The following is a 25658-nucleotide window of genomic DNA, read 5'->3' as shown; positions in this document are numbered from 1 at the left end:
AAGCCATAAGCAATTTTGCGCATAAAATAAACAAATTTTAGGTACGTTCATTAATCGATATGGCGCATTTCCGACATTACAAATGGTAGTAATGTTCAATCAAAGAACGGACTTCGCTTTGTTTACTCAGTTCTGGGAGAGCGCATGGCGTGCGACCACTTTGAAGAACGAAAATTTCACTAGTCGTCCTCGTTTTATTAGTTCATCGTTTGCTAAAAGAAAGGAATACAATGTTGGACAATTATCCTGTTTTTGGTGGCTGCCGAAAAAGTTTTTGTTATCACCTTTGGTAAAGATGAAATTTAAATTTTAAAAAATAATAATTTCGTTTATTGGAGCCAAAATACCAATAGAAAAATATATAATACAATTAAAATGATATGTATAAGAAAATATTAAATTCTTTATACGAAAGTTTAATTTTTTTTCTATGATTTTTTTATATCTGCTTTATTCAAATTTACAAACATGCGATTATAAAGTAATGGAAATTCGACTAATAAATACGGAATCACTATGTCACTATTTACGGAGTTGTTAAAAAAATTAGAATAAAGTTGAAAACAATTGAAGTAAATAAACAAAAGTAAAAGAAATAACTTTATATTTTTTATGTATTAATGATAGTTTATTTATTGTTTTATTATCAATATAAAGTTAAAAAAATAAGTTGTTAAAGCCTTTGTCCAATGGCAGTTATGCCACATTGAACTTTCATAAGAAATACACATGAGAATATTTGTCTGACATGCGCGGTGTCAAATCTATCGTGTAAAACGAATTTTATTCGACTTGCTTCTGTCAGACCTGCTTAGGTATACTAAAGAATATTTCTCCGACACGCATTGTGTCAGATGATGTAAAATTACTTTTACACAGCGTTAGTCTAAGTCACTTCTATCTTAAATACTTGAATAAGAGATAAAGAAATTGTTTTCAATAGATTTATGTTGTTAACACTTGAGATTTCCATCTTATGCAATAGCGTGGAGCGTTGCATTGGTTACCCCAACTACCGTAAACTGCCGCAAGTATGAAGTTGCCTCCCTCAGATACCTTTTATTTTCATCCCCTTCGTCTTTATTATATATTTTTCCTAACTACATTACTCTCCTACTCTTCTCACTAATATTTCTTCACTTCGTGCTCATAGTCTCTATTTCACTCATCCGAACCGTCCCCTCTCTTTAAACACTGAAAAAAATCAGTCCTTTTAATATCCTTTAAAATAATTTAATTTGACTTTAGCATGTCAACATGGTATTGGAACAATCAATTAAACCATATTACATGATAATTCACCATATGTTGATTAGAAGGAGATGGCAGCGAAAAATATGGCAAGAAAAATAATTAAAAAATGGGTTCCACTATTAATAGTTGAAACTATTTCTTAATTGTTTTTGATCGCAATACCGACCATCTCCTTCTAATTGAATTGAAAAAATATTTTTTTTATTTTTAATGTATTCTGTACCGAAAATCATTACATTTTTCTTTTATTTAATTTATAATAAATATTCGTTGATTGAGACATGAATATGATAATCTTCATTGACAATTTAAAAAAGTTATATGTATTTAGGTAGATTAATGTCATTATTATCTCGTCGACAACGGGAAGTACCAATAACCTTAACTGGTAATAACTAAATTCATTAATTATCAAGTCGGAAGTCACTTAGCAGATGATCCTTAAGTTAATGCTTAACAACAATCTTCGCTAAAATTATTTAAAGTTAGTTATTATTAGCTATGAAAATGAGTTTAATAAATTTAAATTATCTTCAAATATTTGTATTTCATATAGTTCTGGTTTTAAGAAACTTGGGTTTCAATTATAAAATGATCCATTATTTTCCTGTTTCATAAAAACTCTAAACAACTCTTTTTTTAAGAGTAATCAAGTCAAATTTGTGAGGATTAATTAATCACTTTAAATAGATTTTATCACAATTGTTTGTCAAGAGTATAGTATAGTATATTTTTGTCTTTTTTTACTAAGTTGGTAATTTTTATTTATTTTTTTACTATTTCCTAATTATCTACTTATTAATAACCTAATAATTATTAGTTTCTAATAAATTAGTAATAATTTCCTATTTTTTTTTCCTATTCTCTAATAATCGGGAACGAGATGAATTAGTGGTGAGGCAATGTGATACCCTCTAGGACCTCGGTTCGAATCTAGCTCTGACAAATAATTGTTTATTCCTTAGACGTGAGTCAACCCTGTGGGTTCGGAAGCCTCTGGGATCCATCCAGCCTCATAATGTGTGTACCCCCAATGAAGGGAAAATTTGGTAGTCGAGCGCGATTCTAACCAAATCACTTATTTGCACTACCGTTGGTCTAGTAACAGTAGTTCCTTACAAAGTATTGCATCCCTGACCCTTCATGGGTTGTAGTGGTACAGATTTTATTAGTAATTCAATGAATTAATGACAAAATGTTGATTACCATGTCGATATGTAATATTGAGGAGGTACATCATGGGTTGTAGTTGTACAAATTTATTTATTCCCTAATAATTATCAGGGTGGCCATGATATGTTAAGGTATATATTTAAAACAAATGTTATAATTATTGTAGTTAGTTTAATTGATTTATTAGGTAGGTAAATAATTATCAATGTGTCAAGGTTTAAGAATAAGTTTTATTTATTTATTTTTTCTTCTAAGCGGGGGATTGTTGTCATGATGAAAACTGATTAAGGGTAGCCTCTTTTTCTGCATTCTGGAAATGCATTTTAAGAGGGGGCTGAGGAACTTTGATCATTTTGGAAGTTTTATTATTATTAGTTTTTAAATAATTGATTTGTCGTTTGTGAATAAAATCTGCGGGAGGAGCTGTTTGAAACATGCGTGTCAAGAAAAATACTTACCCACATGGTGAAAAAGTAGTGGATGGAATTTAACTTGAAAATTCATACTAGACGCGTTTCATACTGAACCCCAACATTTCTCTAAATCGGGGTCAAATCTGATGAGCTAAGTTCAGAATACAGGAGTGTTGAGAAAAAGAGACGGGATCTGATAAAATCAATATGGGATCAACTAGGTACCAACACCCACAATCCCAGAAAATTTCATCAAAATCTAACTAACGGTTTGATTGAATATGCCGGAACACATATATGACTATAGATAGACATTGAACCAAATTTTTTCCTTAATGTAAAATGCAAATTGACATTTTCGATTCTGAGGGAATTTTTAAAAATTAGTTTTGATTTCTGCCTGAATATTAACCTTTCATACCTTGGGTTGGATCGTTGAACTTGTTGCCGTGTTTTATGACTTTTTCATGGCACATCTTTCTGGATTAGTTAGTTTCTCGTTGATCCAGTGAGCATAAAATTTATACATCCTGATTTGTTCTGGTAGCTTAGCTTCCATTTAATTGATAATAACGATTATTTATTCAAAGATACTGTTTCGACTACTTGATAATATTTCATCCATGACTTGAAATATTAGTTTCAGTTATAACTAATAGTAGACAGACTGTAATGCATACTTGAGATTCTGATGGTTTCAACTCTTGCTGTGTCGACTGGGTTCCAATCGATAAAATTATTTACGATGCTAGTTTCCCTTTTATTCTGGATTTGTGAAATGTAGTAGTAAAGAAGAAGAATTTCAACATTAATAAAAATGAAAATCTAAACTGCTACAACCCATGAAGGGTCAGTTTAGTACTTTGTAATGAAGTATTGTTTTTTTTTTTTTTTAAATAAAATATAATAGGTTGTATAAGGTGGTGATTTGATAATGATCACGCTCAACTGATATAAAGTTTTCCCTAACTAACATACCCACTTTATCAGGCTAAGTTGACCCCGGGGGGCTCCCCGAACCCACTGTTGATGGCTACAGTAACAGAATAAATAATTATCTACCTCAGCCGGATTCGAACCCGGATCCTTAGTGTTAGACGTACAGTGCCTTACCCACTTAGCCATACTGCTCCATTTTCAACATTAATAATAAATAAAATTTAATGTTTAAATAAAAACATCTGCATAAACGTAATGAGTTAGTGTAGCTACCTCTTTGTTTTTTCTCCTTTTTAACTTTTTCTGGAATGTTCCTGCATTCTTCTATTGCTTATATGGGGGTCGATTCATTGTTAAAACATTGGTGTATATGTGAGATTAATTTTTCGCATGAATAAGCGAAAATCATCGATGAAATTTATACTTGATCATATCTACACTTATCCTAAACTTTTCTGTAATCTTGAACTAAATCAGACCAACTTTTTTTAAAGTATAGGTGTATTAAGGGATAAGCTTTCGCCCATGCGAAAGTTAAAGTAACAGATGGGATTTGCTTAAATTTATATTGGATCATGCCAGAAATAATCCCATACTTTCCCGCATTGGATCAAATCAGATGGGTCTTTTCAAAATATTGTATTGAAGAAAATACATTTGCGAATGCATAAGAGTAAGTAGTAGGCGGTATCTGATAAAATTTACGGGACCAACTAAAGGTACTAACCCTAACTATCTCCGAACATTCAACAATCGATCGATTGATACAGAATCAACGATGTTCCTTGATATCCAAAACATATAATGGAATTAAAATGTTTCAGTGGTGAGGAAACAATATAGTGTTCATTGGTGGTTAATTCAACTTCAATTGCCTCTGATTTCTGCTATTCCTAAACTTTAACTAACATATTTCTGTTCTCATATATTCTTTGTTGGTGGTATCTAATTCATTATGAAGGGATTCTATTGTATTCACTGAAGATTGCCTCTATATTATTAAACACTGCGTTTCTTAAAATAAGTAAATGGTTTCAGATAAATAATATACAATCACTGAATTATACACCCTTATCAAATTAGGCATTGGGCAAACAAACTTAACATTTCTTTGAATCCATTAGCAATATATATAAAAAAATAATGCTCAGTTTTTAACTTAAACAACTTACTCTACATTAAACGAAGAATAGATATGTTTTTTTTTTTAATTTTTTATTTTTATACCACATCGGCCTTACATGGTTGATATAACTTATATTATATATATTTTTTTTTAACTGAGATATGTTTTTAAAAAACAAATATTATAAAAGTTGAATGTTGTATAGTTTTACTTATCGATTCCTTTTTTACCATTTCAATTTATTGTTAATTTCTGTTTTATATTGTCAACAGTATAGGATATAGGAATTTATTTTTTCTTGTCGCGTTTTATCTTGTTGTCTCGAGAGTTAATGTCAAATTAATTTCTCTCTGAGGTTAGCAAAGATTCAAATGTTTTCGTTGCTCTTTAGAAGTCTGTTTTGAGTTCTCACGACTTGATTTGACCCCAAGAGAACAGGACAAGATGGGAGAAAGTGATTCTTGATTTCGGAAAGCTTAAAGCGAAATGGCTGGTTATTAATTTTGAATATTCACTTAAAACTCTTATGAGATAACTAAATATCATAAATTAATAGTTTATGAATGAGGAATGAGTGAAGATTAAGATCAAGGAATGATGTTTTACGATTCAGCTTATTTGTTTGATTAATTAGGTGTGTTTTATGTATTTTATATTTGTTATTCTATTTATAATGTAAAATTTTAATTATTCATATATTTATTATATATAATTCAGTTCTTTTATTTTATTAAATTTGTACATTCCTTATGATTTTGATATCCAAATTACTATAATTCAATAATGGGATGAAATAACGTTGTATATTACACTTTTCAAATTGTGCAAGACTGGATAAATAATGTATGACTCTTATTTTATTTGAGTTAATGAAGCCTTTTGCATTAAATACGACTTTATTCCATTTTTTTTTAGAAATACTATCTTTGAATCATAAGCTTACTATGTTTTATGTAATAGTTTAATGCATGTAACACAAAAAAAAAACAACAATGTGATAAAAAAAAGTTCTTCGCAGCGTTCTTCTATTGTAGTTGACACTACACGATCGTAATAATTCAATTCGAGATGCGGTACCTTCGTAAGGTGGAAGGAAGAACATGAGATACGAAACAGTACCGTTCGTACTAACCTCGGAGTCAAACCACCTGAGAGCATCCTAGAGGGGCACAAGCTAAGATGGTTCGGACACATTCTTTTAATAGACCAGAAAAGAACTGCCAGAAAGACATATGAGACTCGCGTGGAGGGAATAAGGCCAAGGAGGAAGACCACGTATTTCCTGGGAGAAGAGTATTAAGGAGGCGGGATATGGACTGGAGTAGGAGAAGGGAGATGGTCCAAGAGAGTGATATATCTGGTTCTGACTCTGCAAATTGTAACCCCACACTGCGCAAGCGGTAAAGGGCATAAAATGGTTATGATGATGGTGATATTTTATGTAATACTTTATTTTCAAAAACCTCATGGCGCTGTTCTTCCCTTAGTGTAAGATACCACGTTTCTCATCCATAAAGATCAGTGGGAAGGATAATAGTTATATATATAGGTGGTTGACCGTAAGTATGAATTTAAAGGAGATGTTAAGAGCTGCGTTCAACAAGAAAAAAATCTTTTACAGTTATTTATTTATTACCGACGTTTCATTCACACACAATGTAGGTCTTCATATAAAATAAAATGATACTTAAGACATTAGAGTCAATGCAAGAGTGACATAAAACAGATGTAAAAGTGCTAAGAATATATTATGTACCATAACTTTATTAAAACAATAATTAAAACCGTACCCCTGATCATTCATTAGTTAGTAGGTTTCATGCATTGAATAAGCATCATCACGGAACATAAAACATTTTCCCGCTGAGGGGCAGAAATATCATTTACATCAATTATTACTTTTAATTGGCAACCGAATGTCTCTTTCCGGTCCTTGCCCTCTGGAATTGTATTAATCAACTTAATAATGGAAGATTGTTCGGACGATTGCATGATGGCATTGGAGAAATCCATGACGGCTATGCCTGAGCTTGTCAGGATATAGGACAGTCAGTTGCTTTGTTAGGTTCAAAAGGTGCAACGTACTGACTTTGACTTAGCATCATTGGACTGATAAAAAAAATTAAAAATCACCTATTTTTGCTTCTGTTATATTATCTATTATTTGATGGATGTGTATTGTTATTGATTACGCTACCGATAATAATTATAATTTAATAAAATTATAAGCAGATTTTTTTGATCCTATAGTCTCAACTAATTTTATTACCTCTCAGGCCATTATTAAGGACAATAACTAAAATTTTCTTATTTTTAACATATAATTCAACTCACACATAACACAATAGTATTTCTTCTTATTTGTGCAATCACTAAAATAGTTTTTTGCAATGCAGTATAATCGCCCAAGTTAGCAGTAATAAAAATAAAAATATTTATCAAATTAACAGTTTTCTTTAAAATGTGTATAAAATAGTTGTCTCCTTAAAAATATATACATTAAATTCATTAATATTAATTAATTAATTTGCACGTACTACATTATTTTATTATTGATTTGACGCCTTTTACAGCTGTTGAAGAAACTATATTTTGTTGTATCAGTTATAATTCATATCTAAAATATATGACACAAGTAAATAAAATAAATTGTAGTCATTTTTTTTGTTATTTTTCATTTTCCCTTTTACAACTCTTGCGTTTAAAATCTAGCTAGTGTTGTGGCCTTCCTTTCACTGCTCTCATTATACACAAAGAGAATTTACAGTGGTGAAGTGTTGGTAGCCACTCATTCGGTCTCTGTTGTGGGCATTTATCTTGAGAGATACATTTAGGAGTTTGAAACTTTATTAAAAGACTGTGTTAACTTGTTGAGGGATATAAGACACATTACAGTATACCTTTAGCAGAGTCAACTATTAACACTCATTTCGGTTCAAAATAAAATTTATTAACATTTTCCAGTGATAATAATAAACCTACTTATATACATAGTTCATAGAAAATTTCCATTCATGAATTATAAAATCCAAATAATAAAACAATTACATTATCATTCTTAAATTGGATTTTCTGAATATAGTTATGACAAGAACTGTGTTCACCATGTCACGCAGAACAAGTTTATAAAGGCCTTCTTCGCAATATAAGCTCTGCTTTATGTCGGTTTTATTACTACAATTGAATGTAACTTATCACATTACTAGACGTTATATTATAACCTTTATGATTGTGCAAGCCAAATGAATCTCCATAAACTTTCAGGGCGAATGATTAATAGCTTTCGACATCCTCTCTTAATAGGCTTAATATACAGTTGCGACAGAATGGGATTGAGTTAGTTCGCTCGACCGAATATAGATGTGTGGACATCAGACATATCCTATGGCAGGTATAATTTGAAGGCCACCAAATTACAAAAAAAAAAAAAAATCAGGCCTCGCATAGTTTTTGTTCTGTATTTGTAATGCTGCCCAAATATACACACTACAGTAAAAGATACATAATAACAAAGTTATAATTTTTTTTTTTTTTTTTTTTTTATGAGACATTTCTTTACCGACGTTTTAAACTGAAGAAAAAGAAATCATACCGGAGTAAATTGACGAGAGATGAAACGTATTACAATGTAAAAAATTTTCCAGGTAGAATTGACTTAATTAATGAAAGTTCTATTTTAATTACTATTATTATTATGAAATTGATATTTTCTGCCTCAAGTTATAAGAGAAAACGCACGATCATTATTAATAAAACTTTAATACATGAATAAAATAAAATGAAAAATAGTTTATTATTCTGGGACTAGGTCACTTTATAACAATTTCAAAGGTAATTTGAACTTTATAATAACATACATTGACAAAAAAAACAGAGTGGCCACACTTAATTATAACTTATATACAGAGAAGAAAAAAAATAAATAAATTTCAAAATATCTGTACTATTATAATAATGGATAAGATTGGTGTTGTAAAAGGTAGTTAAATAGAAGGGTTTTAAATGAGGGAATGGTTAGTATATGACGTATGTTAGTGGGAATTAAGTTCCAAATATATGCAGCTTGGGTAAAAAAACGATTTATCAAACGCAGCAAAATACATTATTTCATGAAATATATTATACTTTATTTCATTTCCAGAATTATATTCCTTTTTTTTCTTTTCTTTTTCAATAACTAAGTGACATTTCCTTTATTTTTTTTCTCTGTCATTTTTAAAAAAAAAAAATTTCTTCATCTTCTATTCTTCTTGTTTTCTTTCCAATTGCTCTATTTTTTATTCTCTCTATTCTCCTCACATATTTTATCGCACATCTCTTAATAGCATACTGTACTTTTCCGGGAACCCAATAAAAGTGTTCAATGTATTGTACAAATTTTATTTAAATTTATTATCTCGTCATGTGTTCGGCACGCATACATAAATTTCAAATAATAAAACGAGATTATGAATAAATGAATATTTATAAATAATGAATTAAAATTGTTGTCACAGTAATAAAGATTAAAACAAATAAATAAGTCAAAAACTAATAAATAAGTTAAAAGTAAATAAATTAATTAAAAAGTTAAAAATAAATAAATAGGTTTAAAAAACAAATATCCTAATACCAATTTACCACGTAGGTGATGCATGATATTTTCGGCCAACACGACAATATTTCTAATATAGCACCTTATTCATAATTATTATTAATAATTTTTGTTATATAAATAAATAGAGGTGACCATTGATCATACATTTTACTGAAAAAAAGAAAAAACAAAGCAAGTTTGTGAGTTCGTAAACAATGCGGAATTGCTATCAGTTAAAGGGATGTGTAAAATGGTCGGGTTTCAAGAATTTTAACAAACCAATATGCTTATTAAAACTTAAGGTTGATCAACTTCATTTAGTATTATTATTTATTTTTACAAGTATCATATGGAATTTTGAATGGAATTTGAATATGTTTTTTTTTTTTCTGACCTCCGTTATTGAAAATATATAAATATAACAATAAATGATTTGTTGGTGATTCAGTCGTCTTGAAGTATTATTTACGAAGTCTTAGAAGCGAGAACAACAGACATCCAGCAAAATATAATTTCACTATCGAACTTAGAATTAAAATTTAATCTATCTATTTCTTTTTTTTTTACCATTTTGTTTTTAATGTATTTTAATTTTCTATAGGATTTTGGAAACTATATCTTTTTTATTATTGTATTTCTAGTTATTTCAAGGAGAACGCAAAGAAATTCTGTAAAATTAAAGAATAAAATACTTAAAATATATACACAATAGCTTATTATTTGAGATAGTTATTTTATTATATCAGTAAATAAAGAATAATTAAATAATGTGTTTTTTGAATTCAAAGCATCTTGAAATGTAAAACCTCAAAGTTTGAGGAAATGTTTATGATTGTTTTAACTTGGTGGATTGCAAAGGTTCACAATGTTTTGCTTAACACTCAACTTGGAGATTGAAACTGAACATAATTGTATCCTGAAATTTAAGTAGCTTCCTGGTGTAAATTAGATGTTGTGGCTTCTTCTTGAAGTTTCTTTTGAAATTAAATTGTATCAGTAACGATAGCATGTCTTAATCCTTTGTAGATGGACTTTCTTCAACAAAATTGCACTTCTTTCTTCATCAATTCTTACTTGACAGATTGGCTTTCATACCCGCTGGTTTCTTTTTTTTCTATTCGATTGGTCATGGTTCTATAATTTACTATTATAGGATCCCTTTGAAGTATAAAATACTTAGTTGATTCCATATAACTTTTTTTTTTTTCAAATAGGATGTTGTGGAAATTTATTCCGTGACTGAACTTTGTAATCAACAATGAAGTGTCGTGGTTTGTTTTTCATTTTTATTTAAAGTCATTGGGTATTATGAGTATTTGTAAATAAAAAGTTTTATTTTAACTTATTAACATTAATTATATTTTAAATTAGTTTCTTCTCTTTTGAAAGTTTGGAGTTTTAGATTTTAAATACTTTTCCTAAATGAATTTAAAACCACATTTCTAGTATTGACAAATTTATGTCCTACTTATGTAATGTATTATAGATTGGTTTAATTTTTTTTTAAGTGTTTAGTATCGTTCTTAAATCACTGAGGAAAAGCACAGTAAGAGGGTCAATGATTCGAGAAAATTTCTTTTAATGGTTTTATATTCAAATTTATTGGGTGTGTTTCACAGGGCCATGGAAGTCAAGAAAACAAAAATTACTTAAAAGATTTAAAAAATTTTTTCATTAGTATTTATTCTTATTATTATTTATTTTAAAAAAAATACATATACATACTTTTTTCCTTGGAATAAGAAAAACATATGGTCAAGTGTTTTTAATGAGTATAAGCGACGGAAAACTTCAAAAAATTTGTAGTGGTTTCAAGTAAATCAGATTTAAAAAAAAATGTTTAATTCTAAAACAGTTAACATTTTTATTTTTTAGCATCTCTAGGACCCCGTCAATTACCAGTTTTCAAAGAAATAAAAAAGTAAATGTTTTTCATTCTCCATTATTTGAACCGATGTAGGCAGTAATGAACCAATGAACATTTTAGTGAAATTGTTTTGTATTAGCAATGTTGATAATTTGTTCAAGACTTTTCATATTGCAACATAAACAGCGAAACGGTACAGCGGTATACTGCTAATTGCTCTTTATCGCTATTAAATGCAGGTAGAGTCTTGGATATTTAAAAATTATATATAATGTAAATATTATATATTATATAAACATTACATACCAATCGATTTATTTATTTCTGAAGAATAAGGGAAAATACTGTTTTGTTAAAATGATCATATATTCCCAAAAAAACTGATGAGGCTTCACGTAAAGTTTTTTTGAAAAGCAAATTAAATTTGTTTTTAGAGTCGCCTGAAACACCTAAATACCATTTTTCAAATATTATAAAAATTAGGAAAGTTTGAACTTGATTTATTTTGAGGTTTTTCTTATTTGCCTGATGTCCATTGTTCACATAATCATTCATAGCTCCTTTGCATTTTATCCTGATCCTATGTTCCCACCGTCGGAAAGACCGTTTGGAATTAATACCTTTATTAAGGCGAAATATTACTTTAAATATATATTTTTTTCAATTTCTTGAGACAGGTAATTATTTATTAAATAAATCAAAGTTGTATCCATATTAGTCTCAACACTTTTTATTCCATCAATAGTCCAACGTTTCGGCCATTTCGGCCATCCTCATGGACAATCTTCTATATAAATTCTCACCTCACATCAAAATTTAAAAATTTTTTAGCAGGCTATTTTGCCCAGGTCATTAATTATAAGTTAAAACCCTATTTTTCAAAAATTCATAAATATTTAAAACTTCTAATTTTCGGATTATCCACAATATCACTACCATATAAACAAACTATTTATTTATAATTTAAGCGAAATATTACATTAGCTTTTGAAGCTGTTGAATTATGGCCTGGTCTGCACAATCTTATGGCATGTGAGGAACTTAAACGATCAACTTCAAATTTTTGTGGTATCATAAGGACCTTAAAATATACCTAATATCACAAATCAGACGCCACTGTGTCAATTTGAATTTGGGACATAAAAGAATTTATTTATGATTGTCAGATGTTTTTTAAAATAAAATCTGGTAAATCTGTAGTTTATGTTTTTACATTAGGAGGAAAAATCCATCTGTCCTACTGAAGCGAAGTATGAAAACATTTAAATTTAGTAAAATTATTTATGAGTAATAATGGTTTCGAGTTGTTTTAAGGAAATACCACAAGGATCCGTAAATCTTTTACGAGAATTAATTGCTAAAGAAATTTCTACTAAGTAAGATGGTGAACTTTCGTGGCTGAATTCTGTAGTATATATTTGAATTGTGTCCTCGTTATTAGGTATAAAAATAACTAGGATTCGGAGTGTAAGAAGCGTATACAATTATATAATTTTAATTCCCTTTCCCTAAATGCTCATTGATGAATCATGAGGTATGCAGAAGAAGAATTATTTAGATAGGAATTTAGGCATATCGTGTCTTGTATTTAAATTGAACTGATGTTTATCTAGATGGCTCACTGTCTGGAAAGTTAGAGAATGCTTCGATAAGAATCTAATTGTCATTTGTAAGTTTGGAAGGACGTTTGCGCTGAGTTACCGCTGTGCATGCCCTATAAGGCTCAATTGCGTATCCGTATTGTTCTAACCTTAATTGCTTGCTTATTCCTCGTGGTTAACATTCTACGGAGTTATCTGTCCATCCTTAATGATATGACACATAACAGTTTCCTTGTTTCAGTACTCATTTTGTTTTGGTGGTTGGAAATGAGTATCGCAATACAGGGTCATTACTGTATTGTCCACATTTCGTCATTATATTTTGTTTGAAATTCATTGGTCAACTTTAACTATGTAACCGGGGTAGCTAATCTTAATTATATCTAGACTTATCTCTAAAAATATTTTCCAAATCGTTCATCTAAAAAAAGTGAGACCCTTGTTACAGCTTACATTACGCATTCTTTTGGTTTTAAATTGAATATAATGCTCTAATATCCTGTAAGAACTCTCATTCTAGGATAAGTAATGAATAGGTAAGTTAATGAGTACCTGATACTTGAGCATGTTGGGGGTGAGGGTCCCATAGTACTTAATTCAGAAGGTTGGCATACTGTAAGTTATAATAAGAAGAATGGAATCTAAAAAAAGGTTCTTTTTTTAAGTTTTTCCCATTATTTTTAAAGATGAGTATATGACGAATAATTGTGCTCATTGAATCTTACCTTTTTTATCGAAGAATCTACGTATATCCATCTTGTCCCTTCAAATGTGTGTTTGTGTTCTTGTGATCCGTGAAGATGTCAACTCAACAATGTTACCTTCCTAATTATAGCATGTTTCCAGAAAGAAATCATCTATCAAATAAGTTCAATATTTTCTTTATTTTTTTCTCTTGGTCTCAAAAATCTGGGGGAGAACCGCTGCTCCTCTATCTACGCCCATGTAGATGTGTAATGATTTTATAAGCAACCCGATTTCCCGACTTTCAAGTTTGATGCCAAGAATTATTCAGTGACATACCGTCCCAAAAAAATATTGCAGTTTTTTTATAAGTAAGGTATTCTATACCTATATTTCAGTTTATACTTATGATGTATACAACTAAAGAAAACCGTCAAAATTATTTACTTTAAAACCAAAAAGAACACAAATATAGTTCTATCTGTTCTAAGGGAAGGAATGCATTTGCCTTCTCGGCTTAAAAATTAGCGAGTCTTGTGAAATTGATGTTTATGATCACTGAAAACACCTAAACATCTAAAAGTATTTTTTCAATTAAAGAAAATTTGACGTTATCAAAACCTCCCCGCTTGAAACTCCTCCCTGGCTTCTCTCACCAAAGAGAGAAAAAAAATTTTTGTTTGCTAGTAGAAAGAAAAAAAATTATTTTTGCGAATATTTCCTATTTTTCAATTTAATATTTTTATTTTACACCTTTATAGGTGTAGTAGGTTAGGTGTTGAACAGTAGATGTTCTAATCCATCTGAACAACGATCTAGATTTCTTATTGCTCATTTATGAAATGTCATTATGCATGAAGAACCTTTTTTCTTTTTTTTTCTTCCGCAGCTAAGAAAAAAGTTGATTTATGCGATTTCCGTTCTCAGCGATTCAATTATATAAAGAAAAATTCAGTTGGATTCATCAGTTTTTTCTCACTTTTCCTAAGACCTTCATTTTCTTCTTTTTCATCTCAAAGCCATGAAGTCACCCCACCAGCAAATCCCTTAATACTTTCTTTGACTTTGTAATGTTTCAAGAATGTGTAATTCATGGCTAATCTGTATTAATAACTGCGAAAAGTCCTCAAGATCTATCCAGTGAAATTGTCTAGAAAAGAGCGAACTCTAATGAAGTTTTTGTTATTTTGGTACCTTTAGTTGTGTTTAAGTACCTTGTATGTTATTTATTTTTATTGTTAGCAACAGATAAATATTAAATATTGAGGGATTTTATGAATAAATAAAGAAAAAATAGAAATATCTGATTTTAACGGGATAAGGCGAGACCGCCGTCTCTTTCCATTTGCATTATGGCTTCGTTATCTTTTGTTGAACTGTTGTATTCCTGGAAGGAACAAAAATTTATATTCGTTGTTGTTATTATAATTAATCCAGATCTTTCTAGTGAATTAGGCCAAAAAAAAAGAGCGAGAACTAATTATATGTTATTGCTATTTTTGAAATGTATTTTTTTTTTCATCTTAGAGTTTTGTTACATATATATTTTAGTTTTGGTACCTTACATATATTTTAGTTTTGGTACCTATATATTTTTTAAGCATATAAAATAAAGAAAGAGTACAGACAGATTAAGACTCTTTATTTTAAAGTTAAAACGTGGTAGTAATAATAGGAGAATAACTGCGAGGGGAAGTAAGTAACGAAGTTCCAATTTCTCAGGAACAATTGTAGTGGAATGCAACAGCTGTCGCAGTAATCGTTTAACTTATGATATTTATCGTTTAATATGACATCGTTTAAACTATGATATTTTCTGTTGCGACAGTTGTCTGATTGTTAGTAGTACTTTAAACTATCTACGTATGCGCCACAGATAACTTCTACTTGTAGAACCTTGACAGAGAACTCTCTAACTTGATGAATGCTGTTCGTTGTATATAAGCACCAGTTTCATTCATTCACCATTGTAAATTTCTTTTTCTTTGTTCCAGGAGGTAAGAAAAAAAAAAAGTTCACCATTGTTTACGAGGTTAGGTTCACTGTCAGTGTATAAACGCGCACTTTTATACTTCGAATAATATTAAACTATTTTGCCCCTCCAATGCCGACGCCTCTTGGAGTAATCATAGTATTGCCTGCTTAAAAAAAATAAAAACTTTTACTACAAAGCTCTAATGGATTATTGCAGCCAACAAACATTATTGTGATATTTTTGCAAAAATAAAATTAATGGATTGTGTTCTTTTTTAGGACCAATTCAGTATTTTCAATCATTTCAAGTTTTAGTTTCTATTTTTTCCATAGCATGATATCCATAAATTTCAGATTGTTAATGTTTAATTATTTATGTCAATTAATTATTTTATTAGCATTTCGTATTTTATACATCCTTAGATGTATCTTTTTAAATAAAATTATATTTTACTTCAGGGTTTGAGCTGAAGTGTAAAATTTTATAAGGGAAAAAAATAGTTTTTCAATTTTTACCAAAAATTTGTAGTTGTTTATCATTAGTTCTCACATTATTTAAAATATGGAACTACCAACCTATCTCGTTGGTTGGAACCATTGTTTTTGTCAAATCTCTTCAATATACCTACTATTTCACTTATATTTTTAAAATAAATTAAAATTATGTATTAAATATGAAGGTACGATTAGTATTATTATTTTTTTCTCCATAAATTGGTTACCGGGAAGTAATTTGAACATCGGTGAAGGTCAGATTGTCTGTTACGTGTAACGGGCGTTAATTTAATGATGTTAAACGAATTTATTACTAAATGATATTTGTAAACAAGAATTGTTGACCAGTTGAAACTAGATTAAACTTTAGCTCTCTCAAAACAGATAGAAATTTAATTCCAAAAAATTCATCTTTTCATAGAGGTATCTCGATAATGTTTTTCTAAATTTCGAAGTTCTCTTGTGATATCTTTAGAAACATTATTTTTTTTTAAGTGATATAGAGTTTTTGTCGGACTTGAGCGTATCACTGCTTAAGATGCGTTATCTTACATTGCATAGATATAATATTTTTGACTGAATATACTGTATTAGTATGAATGAACAATTCAGTGTACTGGCAAAAAGCAATTTTATTACTAGCTTTAAATTTTGAATTTTTATATATTTTTTCCGAAAGCTTGAAAATATTACCTCCATTCTGTAGAAAACCCTTCGATCATTTAATTATTTCATTCAGGAAATGGTGACCTTAGATAGACAGATGTTATGTTTAATGCATACTAAGCCTCGTGCACAAGATCAACATTCAACATTAAAATTAAGCGTTTGTTGAATTACAAATCTGTTATACATCTACTGTGTACGGACTGTTATACAAATATATGCTAATTCAGACGTTCTGTACGTTTGTTCACACAGATAAAAAAAAAAAAATCCTGTGATTGTTAAATATAGCAGCGGCAGCAGTTAACATACCTGAAGGTGTGATCGCACTCGTGTGGACTACTGCCTTCCTTTAATCATGCCAATAATTTACATTCAACATGTGCCTTGGCGACCGCTTTCCCTCCTGACAATAAATCATAAAAAGATGAAAAAAGACAATGCGCAATTTAAATGTGATTATGATTTGCACAACGGCACTTTAAATCAGGTCTGTCAAGGCGAATAAATGATGTTGATGCAATAAAAATTCTTAGAGTGAACATGAGCTCACAGTCTGATGGATGGGTTGATTCGCTTTGGAGTCAACGTCTCTGTATAGTATTCCTTATGTTATTAAGGATTATTACAAGTTTATTCTGAAATGATATCTCCCCAATTCTATCATAGATTTGAGCAGATTTCAGGGGGTGCGGTCTAGGGATGTAGGAATTTAGTAAATGACACATATTTTATTGTGCAATACGTTTCGGCCTGAATTTTGGGCCTTCTTCAGTGCTAAATACAGATAAATTAGAATAAAAACATATTAAAATAAAAATAAAAACTATATAACAATAGAAAAATGATAAAAAACTATACAACAAATATAAAAGAAAGTAATATGAAAATCAGACAAATACATATATAACAATAATTAATTTAATTTTAATTTTCCCTATTTACATACATCGCTATTTTTCATGAATACTGGAACATATCTAATATATAAAGATAGGTTTCAGCTTTAAATACCTTTCTTCAAAGAAATTAAAAATTTGTGAACTTAATTTTTTCGGAGTATTTTCGTTTTTATGATATACTTTTAAACATTTTATTTTATACCTCCAGTTCTTATTTGTTTAATTAGATCCAGTTAGTGCAGTTTATAGAGCCCTAAACCATAACCAAGTTACGTGAAGATTGGTTCAGTCGTCTTGAAGAAATAACTTCGTTTGTTTGATATTTTAATACACCTGTAAGGCAAAAATGGTTGGCCAACAAATTTTATTTTCCGATCTTTTTGAAAGTTCGTATTTAAACGTATCTTGAGGTGATTAAACCGAATATGAAATTTGTTTTACTCCTACAAAATCTTTTACAGCATTTGTATCAGGACCATTTATATTTAATGCCAATATAAAGGCGAAATATTCAAAATAGAAAATTTTTTCAAACGTTTTATATTAAATCTCCGGTTCTTATTTGTTTAGTTAGATCCAGTTTCACCTTTAAATACCTTTTTTCAAAGAAATTAAAAATTCGTAAACTTATTTTTTTGGAGTATTTTCATTTTTATGATATTCTTTTAAAAATTTTATTTTATACCTCCAGTTCTAATTTATTTAATTAAATCCAGTTTGTGCCCTTTGGTATAGTTTTTAGAGGCCTTAAACACTCCCTGGTTTGGTATAAATTGTTTGAGTCGTGCTACAGTTATTTCTATTTTTTTAAAGTTATATATATTTTTATTATATAATGTTATTTACCGCTATAATCTAAATAGATGTAATTATCAATTAATTAAACCATTAATGCAATATTTATATAACTAAATATATTAATTTATTTTATAATCTTAACACTTTCTTGAGCCTAGTAAATTTTTTAAAAATAAATAATTTAATTTCTATCCATTTAAGTCTCAAAACCTTTTATTTTTCTTATAAGTCCAACGTTTCGGCCAATGCGGCCATCTTCAGGGACAATCTTAATACAATTTTGAATTTATATAATTTAAAAACTCTAACTCCATGCAGGCTATTCTGCCCAGGTCAAAACATCAATTTCTAATTAGTCAATATTCACTATATTAATATATATATACACATATATACCACTGGTTGGAAACCGTTTGTATACATACTGTACATTCCCGTTTAATAGTAATACGAGTTATTGTCCGAATAGGATTGAAGTCATCAATAACTGTCGGTATCTCGCAATAGGAAATGACGGTGTTATGATGAATACGGATGTCTATATTTAACCAACGAGTCTATTAAATATTAATAATTATCCTTTATGTCTATTACATATTAATAAATCTTGGCTAGAATTGAAGGAGCTTCATTTCGTAACGAGGCATCCATTAGTGATCAATAGACATAGAGCTCACATCCTGCCTTGCTCATGACGTTCTGTCCAGTTGATAAGGTCATCAGATAAGTATCTCTGATTAATTATTTTTCATAATTAAATGAAATTTGCAACTTAATTTTCAATGTGAAACTTAAATGTACTGAGCAAGATTAATATGATTCCAACTATTGGAAGTGTTAATTAATTTTTTATTGGGTGGATTTTGTTTTCAGTGCTTCCGGTACGCTGTCTAGTTTTGAACTGTTTGAACATTTAACTATACTGCAGTCAATACCGTACTATGGGTGTAGATGTGTTCAAGTTGATTTATTTTATTTTAATGTTTTACCTTAGTTTTTTCTTATTTTGTTATTATTTATATCAATTCATTCATATGGTTATGCTTACTTACGATTTGTGTAAATTATTTTATCATTAATATTATGAATTTTGGTTCGCACTTATTTATTAAATTTTATTTTTATTATTATTTATTTATTTTTCTATTTTTATTGAATATTTATATATGGTATGATTGATTAACTTGAAAATTGTATTTTGAATGTAGAATTAAATGGTCTTTAACCTCAGCTAGGTCTTATCCTTATTAAAATAATAAAAGGAATATGGTCCGGGCGAGGTCAAAATATATTTATATAAAGATAAACAAAGTAAATAAAATAAGGTACACAGTGAAAAGTATAAATAAACAAGAAATACAAAAAAAAATATTAGACATTTAATGAAAAGTGAAATAATAACAAATAAAAAGTTGATAAATGAGAAATATAAAAATACAATACACACTAAAAGACTGAAAATAAGGGAAATAAAAATGAAACAAAGGTCAAGAAAAAAGGAAAATAAAAACCAAAGATTAAAAACGAACACCCTCTTCCTTTTTTCTTGACCTTTATTTCATTTTTATTTCCCTTATTTTCCGTCTTTCAGTTTATATTGTATTTTTATATTTCTTTTGTTAAACTGTTTTATTCTTGAAAAGGACAATCTTTATATTCGTAATTGTTAAAATAGTTGGTAATTGTTGAAAGAATCTTTAGGTTATATTTTTATAAACGTATAAAGTTCGATTTAATAAATTAATTATGAAATAAACCTGTGATGCCAAAAACTTTAATTCATCTAAAATTTCAGTTATAAGACGGAACGCTTATTATTTGTTGTTTATCATTCATCATTCAATATGATCTTTCATCATCTTCAGCAGTAAAACTAATAAATCCAAAACCTACTCAAAATTTAGGAAAATTACTGATGGAATCGGATCAGTATTGGTATTCACCCTGACAAATAAACTGTACAAATGTTCTTTCACTTTCAAAAAAAAAAAAACTTGATGGCGATCAATAAATTATGCAACTAAACAACTCAAATTGAGATTACAGTAAAACATTTAGGACTCAAGGAGAGAATAAAGAAAGTCGAGACATCCAGGGTTTGACATTGATTGTTATACCATCTCACCTTGTTTTTACAGGGTTTACTCAAGCATTGATTGTTAATTTTATTCAATGTAATAGAAAATATTAAATTCTCATCTTACCTCCTTTTCTGTCTATATTATGTAAAAGATATCATCTTATATAACAAGTAGAAATTATAAATAAAAAGTATAATTGATTACATTTAAGTGGCAATACCCTTAATTCCTATTAATAAAAGAGGAACGACACAAAAAATCGGCATAATGTTATTGATCGCAAATAGCATGTAGATCTTTCTCTTTGTAATTGGATTTGTTCGCTTACGTATTAGGTCTAAATTAAATAGTTAAACTCATTTGAAAGCGAAACTTCCAACCCAATCTTGGTCTTCTTCCTTTCGCGTAATTGGTCCTCATAATCTTAAGAGTGGTAGAAGTTTAGAAAGCATTTCCTTTCATCAACCTTAATGACTCTTTTGCATGGAATATTTTTATTCTTGGGTAAGAGATATGTTTTAACATTTTTTTTTTTTTAAAAGAATCATAGAAAAAAAGAAGGACATGAATATTTTTAATAGTTCGATGGCTAGGCAAAAGCATTCTGCATATGTAGGCTAGATAATCTACACTTTTCGGGGCACACAGAAGGAAGATAGTATGGGAAATGTGAAAATGGTTTTAATATATTCATTACCAAGTCCCAAGTTGTAGACCAAGGCGGGGATAGATGGAGGGAATCCCTAAAATTTTAACGTTTTCAATTTATGGCCTATATAACTAGTCAAAGGGGCACTATAATGAAACCTTTATTTTATAATTAATCAAGGAACATTAAATTATGTATCGGATGAGTGTCGAACATTATAAATTCTGTCCAGGAATACGGCATGAGTCGGAGATGCAAAAACAACGATTTTTACCAACTGTGCCAAAAAATTCAATATTACTTTAAAACGCCTGAACTATTTTATCCTTACTAACTCGACCCAACAAATTCTTACATACTCCAATTGAATTATCAACTTTCGAATCAATGATATATAACTTATGTTATATGACAGGACGATTTTAAATTTGAAACAATTAAATCTTTCCCCTACACCCCGTCCCCTTAACAAATAGTGGACCAAATTTAAAATCTTGATTTATTATTGAAGGTCTATTGTGACTCAACGATTATACCTATCAACATACGAATTGCAATTCGCAAGATTTAAAATTTTGGTCTTGTCAATTTTTGGTCGGATATACCGTAGAGATAGATTTTTAAGCTTACAAAAAAATTGATGTTTAATTAATTGGGCAAATAACATCTAACATGTTTTGGCACCTTCTTTCTCTTTGAGGTTCATATTCTGAATTAAAATTGTAAATATTAAATTTATAAAATTGAGTCATAAAAATATTTCACTAGTTTAAATCTGACCGCTTTTCGACCTGAATATTTTTTTTTCAATAAGTGTCCTATTTATAGGTCTTATCGGCTTACTCTTATCTGCATTATCTTTTATAATAAAAAAAAAATAGTATCAAACACGTTATTAATTGCATATTTTCTAGCCTAACTTATTTTTTTCAAAACGAATAATTTTTACCACGGACCGAATTATTCTATTAACTTTTATCATAAAATATAAAGTATAGTATTTTTACTTAGGAAGTTTACCTATAAAATACTTTGATATTGCATTTTTTCTTTTAAATTTTTATAATTACTGTTATTTGCAACCTTTTAGAAATGCAAATTAAAAAAATAAAATTAAATTGTTAATGAAAACTGATTTCACACAATAAAAGCGCTTGATGTCGAGGTACTCTAATGATCGGATATATTTATTTGTTTTACAATTTAATTTAAATGTTTTATTTACAGTATGTAATTAAATCATATCAAGTTGTTTACATGTTTCTTTTATCTTCTCCACTTACCTTTTATTATTCGCTCAGAATGTATTTTAGACATTCTTTAAATTGAAAACATCTAAATTAGATATTAAGTAGCATTTGCGTGAAAGGTACTTACTATAATTACACCTGTTCTCATTGTATATGCTATATTTTATTTTAATTTGCTAGATTAATGTTTAGTAAACGCCGATGGGAAATCCCAATGAATTAATGGAGTTATCTTTCAATATTGTTTCGTAATGATGTTTCGACATTTAAACTTGAAAGAGAAAACGACGATGAATAGATTATGGGGTGGGCCCTCGTCGGTCCGAAACCGGTGCCGATGAGCAATTAAAAGCCCACTATGTGAAATTCATTTCAAATCTATTTGATAAATTTATATTTAATATTTTTAATACTATAATTCAATTTCGATTTTTTTTTTAAACTATAGCAGATATGTGCTAAAAATTTTAATTTCGAACTAATAGGAGTGAGAAAAGTGGATAATTGAGAAATTTAAAAATATAGGAAATTTGTTATAACAATATATGTTCTGCCTCATTATATATCACATGTTTTAATTGAAAATATGAATTATTTCATTTGTATTTTCCCTTTTATATTTGTTATTATTATTTTGCATTTTTTATTTTTATTTCCACATTTTCTTAACCTCTTATCCTTATTATATACTTGACATCTGATGTTATCATTATAACTAAGTTTTAATAACTTTATTTCAAATTTTTCAAAGAAGAGCATTCCACGGTAAAATAGCAAGTATATAAACAATTTGATAGCATGATTGGACTTAAGAGTAGCTAATTTATTGTTTATTATGTATCAAAAAGTATTGTTATGAGGAGGAGGTGGTCAGGGTGGCGGTCAGTAAAGATACACGAATAAGTAAAACTTATTTATTTTGTGCAGACGTTTCGTCCTGAATTTCAGGTAATCATCAGGTATGAAAAACTAAAACGATATAACAACCTTAATTCAGAAAAAAATAAAAATAGAAATAAAATAATTTCAAACTTGGAGACATATCTAACAATGATGATTTAAAAGTTTTTTGTCATTATTTTATTTTTATTTGAATTAAGGTTGTTATCACATTTTGTTTTTCAGCCTTGATGAAGATCTGAAATTCAGGTCAAAGCTTCCGATCAAATAACAAAGTTTTACTCATTTATGTATCTTTACTTATCGCTCCCCCGACCATTTTCTCCTCATCAATCTATGGACAACTATTAACATATCATTAAAAAATATTATTATTGCTGCTGTAGAATGCAACTTCAGAGTGTGATTTTAGCACTTTTATGGTATAAATGGTTTTTACTATACCTCCTAACAATAAAAGTGACTAGGAAAATCGGAAATAGTCGAGAGCGGCCTATATCTTCCGATCATATTCTATGCTATATGAATTTGTTATTTTTATTCAAACTGTTATATTCTCGGCAGAAACAGATGTTGTAATTATTTTTCACATCTCATAAAACCCTTAAATATAAATTTTCATAGAAGTAGACAAAATAAAAAAAATTCAATAAAACTTTTTAAGTACTTTTAATTTTGTAATAAACAATTTATAGGTGTAAGATATACAAAAATTTGATACTTAAATAGGAAAATAATTGTTTTCCATGATAATTGTCTGATGTTACTTTGACTTTGTTCCTATCCACCAGTGACAATAGAAATAATTCTCTGTTAATTATTGATAATGTCACAATTTTGCCATTACTGAAGCGTAAATTTGCTCAGATACAGGTGGATTATAAAAACATATACATCTCACTCCTAAAATTGTCATTTGCCTTCTCACTCACTCATATAATTTTACTAAAAACAATCTGGCTCTATCAACCGTGTTATTCAATTTTTATATTACTTTATGTCTGCAATATTTGCTATATAAGTTCCTATTGCTCTATAAGTGAGGACTTATTTTTTTTTTTTAAATCATTCTATCAATTATTCAATAGTTTAAATACCATTAAAATGAAACCAGATTGATAGAATTTAGTTAATAAGAAAAAGTAAGAGATGAACATTACAGTGTTTGACCCTGAATGGAGAGACAGTCCCGGAGTATCATAAAGCTCGTACAACAGGTTTCCAATCCGAGAACAAGTCCAACTTATGAAAGTGGCCCAGGAGCCATTGCTCTGATTTTCATGATCACGCAGTCTACTTTAATGAAAACTGGTTTCTCTACAAGTTAATTCGTCAGCTGTTAACATTGAAAAAGTGTTTGGAATACTTCATTTCTTCTTAAATATAGTGTTTAAAGGATACATTAATTGCTCTATTGTTCTTTTTTGCTATTTTTTTTTTTTTTTTACAAACATTGCGTACATTTCGGAAATTATTATTTTTTAAAAATGAGCTGCTGGACATCTAGTTCAGATTGAATGACGTCACAAGTAAGGTTTAGACAGCTTTGGGATATAGGGTGTTTTATGTGTAACATTAAAAAAAAGTTAGTTTTATTGTTATGAATATCTTTGCCTCGGTGACACAGGATACTATGTCAATCTTTAATCAATTCAGTTTCACTAGACCAATTTTAATAGCCTAAGTCCTATTTAAAAAAAAAGAAATTCATTTTCATTTATATCATTCCTTCCATTATACACTTCCTAACAACTATCCAAACCCACTAGTTTCTAAAATTGCTTCCTCTTCCATTCTTGACAATCCTCCGAGGCGCCTGAAAAGAAGATACGAGGCCATCTTATATTGTAAAATGTTTTTAGAGTTCTACTACTGGGTAGTTTCTCTACATGCTGTATTATATCATTATCATTTTGTCATTATGATCAAATTTGCTTGTTGTATTTTTTATACAGTTGCAAATATCAATAAATAAATAAATTTAAAAAAAATTTTCATTTATAATCGTAGCCATGAATATAATATAATATATATAATGCAGCCCCCCGTGCAGGGGTACTGCCAAAAAGTTCCTTAAAAATTTAAGGCAATAATGATCCATATGTGATGCCTTAAATAATTAATACTAAAAAGAAAAAAAGAAACCTCAAGGTAAGAAAATGTACAGATTTCGACGATATCAAGCAAGCTACATCTCTCTCATTTTTTTTTTTTCCTTTTTCGGCCAAGACTCCCATTGGAGTCCTATACTGCCTAACCATGGTTGGGGGTCAAAGTTCTTTATTTTGTGGGACCACCACTCAATGAAAA

At 29.0% G+C, this 25658-nt stretch overlaps 1 protein-coding gene across 1 annotated transcript in view; it reads left to right on the top strand.

Moving 5' to 3' along the window:
• qless (decaprenyl diphosphate synthase subunit 1 qless) overlaps positions 1 to 25658 on the top strand; it is a gene marked incomplete in the record, with an annotated part of 229671 nt that overhangs the window by 119319 nt on the left and 84694 nt on the right.

Source organism: Halyomorpha halys, unplaced genomic scaffold, assembly GCF_000696795.3.
Source record: "Halyomorpha halys isolate HHAL.00 unplaced genomic scaffold, Hhal_1.1 Scaffold20.1, whole genome shotgun sequence".
NCBI classification, from domain to species: Eukaryota; Metazoa; Arthropoda; class Insecta; order Hemiptera; family Pentatomidae; genus Halyomorpha; species Halyomorpha halys.
This window is presented reverse-complemented; position numbering and strand designations above follow the sequence as displayed.